General features: G+C 41.4%; 1 protein-coding gene across 1 annotated transcript in view; it reads right to left on the reverse strand.

Moving 5' to 3' along the window:
- Cnga1 (cyclic nucleotide gated channel alpha 1) overlaps positions 1 to 4,955 on the reverse strand; it is a 39,262-nt gene that overhangs the window by 28,842 nt on the left and 5,465 nt on the right. The window lies entirely within an intron of this gene.

The following is a 4,955-nucleotide window of genomic DNA, read 5'->3' on the forward strand; positions in this document are numbered from 1 at the left end:
AAGAAAGAAAGAAAGAAAGAAAGAGAGAGAGAGAGAGAGAGAGAGAGAGAGAGAGAGAGAGAGAGAGAGAGAGAGAGAAAGAAAGAAAGAAAGAAAAGAAACTGCCCTGGTTTAGGCTAGTGGCATGATTAGGTTCCCCTCTAGGGCCCATGACCTCCCTAGCCCCAGAGAGTTGGTTAGGATTCCATCCTCAGGCCTGAATTCCCCCTATTTAGTGGTCCATGAGTCCAGTTAGATACCCGTTGGTTAGCCCCAAAGTAAAGTGCAATAGTGGTGTTTTCTCCTTTTCATTTAATTCAGAGGCTAAATTCAGGGAATAGTGTGGTTCCTTGGCAAAGCAGGGCTTCTCATCTCAATTAATGGTCTCACAGATATGCCCTAGGGCTTGCTTCCTAGATGGTTTTAGGTCCACAATGTAGCAGTCAATTTAACCCACCATACACTTTCACCTACGAACCTTAAGCACTCGCTCAGTTCCTGCAGCACATCCTGTTCATTCACCCATTCTGCATACTACAAGAACCTCCTTTCTCCCCGCCTCTCCTCACACTCTCTGTGTCTTTACTCTGCAGCTTAATAAAGCAGGGATTATTGGCTTCTCTTTGACCCTTTCCTTCCCTATCAAGTCTCAACACAGTTGGCTCCTACAAGGATTTTTCCTCAACTTCCATTTCAACCTGTTGGTTGGTGTTTTACAAACTCTTTGCCTAAGCTTTTAAAGGTGTTTGTTTATTCAAGCTCAATCTCATGTTCCCCCCAGTCAGTCTACAAACTACTCCCTAATTGATCTTGTTTTTTTAATATTTATTTTTTATCTATGGGTATGGATGCATATGCATTGGTGTGTGTGTGTGTGTGTGTGTGTGTGTGTGTGTGTGTGTGTGTGTGTAGTTCCAGTCCTACTCTTGTCATCTCTCTTACCCTCCTCCCTAGATGCAGTCACTATGATAAATTGTCTGTTTGCTTCCAGGTCTCTGTGACGTTTTAAACATCTACATAAGCAACCACGGTATCTTTCTCTCTACATAATTCTGTAACTTGCCTTTTTTCTATTTGAAGTTGTACTTTGAAGATTGCCTATGCCAACAGAAACAGAGCCATTCAGTTTCATAATATACTTGTGTTCATGTTGTAGCTTACCAGAACTGCATATTTTGTTCCCTTATCTACTTTGACTACTATTGAAAATTTGTTTTCAATTATTTTTACTATTATGATTTTTGCTATGTAAATAATTTGAGGCATGCCTGGCTGTGGTAAGTATCCTTTTGTACGTCTCCATAGACACAGCTTTGAGGATGTGTCTAACATCTAAGTCCAGGAACAGAATTGTTAATCTTAGCTCTGTTTATTGGCTTCCATGATGGCTATCCCATTAGACATTTGGCTAGCCCAATACAAACTTGCCACTTTCTTTTGACCAGTGCTTGAGACTGTCAAATTTAGTCTTCCTCCATCTGATAAGAGAAAGTTTTGGTAGTGAGGCATTTGATTGTATGCATTAATAATATAATATTAATTAATATATTTATGCCCTTGGTCTACTGTTTTGGTTGGATTTTCTCTCATATTACTTCAAGAGCATTTTGAAATATGAATAAATACACTATAGGGTAGAAAAAAAGCAGAATTTAAAGTAATATTTGTAGGAATAGCACTTTATTAAAACAATATGCATGCCCACAGAAAGGATGAACATTTCAATGTTAACTCGTATTGCATTAAGTCATGGACTCCTCGGGAGTTTTCCTGTGTTGTTCATGTGTTGTTTCCTGTGTTTGTCTACACTGCATCCTAGTTGCACTGGTGGCACCGTGGCAAGCATAGCTGCCTTCCATATTGCATATAAATATAGTTTTGTTTGATGGGGAAAATATTTCACAAATGAGATTCTGCTTAGCAGCAAAAGCAAATGGCCTCTGTATAAGCACCTTTGTTTTATCTTGAGATTTTCCTTACGTATGTGTGTATGCGTGTTCTGTCTACATGCATATTGGTACACTGCATTCATGCAGAGGCCAGAAGAAGGCGTCAGATTCCCTTGAACTGAAGTTACAGATGCCTGTGAGCCACCACTTTGGCTCTGGGACTCAAACTTGGTTCTTCTGAAAGAGCAACCAATGCTCTTCACCTCTGAGCAACCCTTCCAACCGTGCACTTTCACTCAAAATAACGTTTTTATTTTTACTAATGCAAGAGCTATCTGTTGGCTGAAGAGAGTGAAGGTCCACTGAGAAAAAAATGTGTCCTGGCAGAATAAATACCCAACAGCCAACCAGGCATGGTTTCCTGTCTTGCCCTTCTCGGTATTTAATGGCAGGGTTGCTTGTTTCTTACTGCAGTGACATCAAGATGTTGTTACCATCTAGAACCAGAGCAGGTTTTGCCTGCTCCATGGCAGGGAAGAAGGCACGACCTGAAACAGTCATCACCTCCTTATCAAGGATGTGGTCTCTAACCACCGGCTTCAGAAAATTACTATGAAGCCTCGACTAAGATCTTTCCGACCTCAACCTCTGAGCTCCTGCTTTTCTGAAATCCAAGTTCAGAGACTGAGATAAACACACAGACTATGCTAAGCCAGAGGCGGTGGCCCACACCTATACTCCTAGCATGCAGGACGCTGGGGCAGAAGAGTGACAAGTGGATCCAAAGCCAGCCTGGCCTAGAAAGTGAGACCCTGCCTCAAAATGAAAGGCTGGCATAGTGAAAATAATCCTCTGCTCCTCCCCCTGACTCAACACTCTGGGGAGTCAAAACTGTCGAGGGAAGTACGAAAGAAATAATGGATATCATCCCAGTAACAGAAGCAAGCTGTAAATCCCGTGAAGAATCATTCCAGAGCAGACACAACACGGTTGTATGTATGCCTCTCAAAAACAGATGGGTTGCCAACTCGCTAAGCCAAGTCTTATCACTGTAGGAAGAAACCCTCAATGCTTTCTTTGGAAGAAACAGTTTTTACCAAGTGAATAATTATCATGGTCATTATCACAATCTTCACAGTCCACAGAAAAGGTATAAAGTATCCACCGCAACACAAAAATCTCAGTCAAGAGCAGAATTTAGCAAAATCATAAGAGTCTGTCTCCCCAAGGTCCTTCTAAGCCAGCATTATATAATAAAAACAAACTTATACAACTATTAAGTATCAGAGAAAGTAATCATAATACATTTTAATATTTAATGTGTTTTTTATATAAAACACGTTAGTCATCCTTTTGTTACTATAACAAACAATACCTGAGACAATCAACTTATAGGAGAAAAGGTTTGCTTTGACTCATGACCAGGCTGAGCTATCGCTTTTAGTTCTCTGGTGAGAAGAGCAGATGGTAAAATCCAGAAGCTCACAGCCCTGCAAAATTACTCACCTCAGGCCAAGAACCATAGAAAAGCAGTCAGGATTGATCGTTTCCTTCATGAACACTCCAGTGACCTCAAACCTCCCCACTAAGCCTCATTTCTTAAATGTTCCACTATCTTCCACCAGTCTCACCCATGAGTTCCGTCCTTCAACACATGGGCCTTGAAGGGTACCCAATATCTAAACCATAGCATATAAACTATGGCCCTGGAGTGTCACAAGATCTTGCATCACCAAAAAGGATTTCTTCAAAATCAGTATGTTTTTCTGAGCACGAGTAAACACACAGACTACACCAAGCCTGGAGACCATCTCCCTGCTCCACCTCCACAAAAAGGGAAAGAATCCAGAACCTTCAATATTTGCTCCTTGACCTCCACAGTCAAGAGACCACACTTCCACTGCTTACAGATAACTCAGTCTGTGGTTATCGTAGCAGCTGGAAAACAGAGGCAAGCCCCAGGCACCCACTTCCTGTTACACACACATATCTATGTGCACAGGCAAATAGCCCGTTATCTCAGTATTCTGTAAGGTTCCCAGGAGTGGGGAGTTTGCTTTCTTTTCCTTCCTTTATCACGATCCCATTTTATATTACTAATAGAGTCAAGTCAACACTTCAGTCAGACACTTAGGGTTCGGCACATGAAGTCCCCTGGACACTAATTGCAGATTTTATCCATCACAGTAAGTAGTCAACACTGTGTGTAACAGTTTGCCTTCTTGTGTAAGTCTATACCTTATCCCCAAATGATCGTGTTTAAAATATTTGTAATTTTGTTGAAAATAACCTGCACATGGTATAGAACCTAACCTGTACCTCCTTAACAGCTTTTGGGTTGGTTTTGGTTTGGTGGTTTTGGTTGGTTGGTTGGTTGGTTTTTCCTTCTTGGCTTTCATTGACTATTTGCTGTCTCAAAGCAACGCTGAATAACACTGTGTAGTGAAAGGAAGAAAAGAGAGGAAGGGGGTGAAACACTGGAGGGCTGGTGGGGTAGCGCAGAGGTCAAGGCACTTGCTACTAAGCCTGACTCCCTACGTTCAGTCTCCAGGACCCACATAAACGTGGAAAGAGAGAACACAGTCCACACCATACATATATTAATAACAATAAACTTTTTTTTACTGTGTTCTTCTTTTTAAGATTTATTTATTATTTTATGTAAGCACACTGTAGCTGTCTTCAGACACATCAGAAGAGGGCGTCAGATCTCATTACAGATGATTGTGAGCCACCATGTGGTTGCTGGGGTTTGAACTCACGACTTTCAGAAGAGCAGTCAGTGTTCTTAACCACTGAGCCATTTCTCCAGCCCCAACAATAAACTTTTTAAAGAAAGAAAGAAAAACCAAATCCGACGGTATAGCATGTAATAGACCAGTACTATTAATGCCGGGAGAATCACAAAAATCACCCCAAATTCAGGAGTTTGGTGCCCAATAAAGGCAATGACATTTTTGGAAGAGGAAACAGCATGGAGCAAAACCAAAATAAAAAAGGTAGCTAATGAGGAAAAGGCCCAGTGTCTCTCCCTTACACCCTTCCCTGCCCACTGCTTTCTCTCTTGCTCTCACATCTCTCTCTCTC

This window comes from Mus caroli, chromosome 5 (assembly GCF_900094665.2).
Source record: "Mus caroli chromosome 5, CAROLI_EIJ_v1.1, whole genome shotgun sequence".
NCBI lineage: Eukaryota > Metazoa > Chordata > Mammalia > Rodentia > Muridae > Mus > Mus caroli.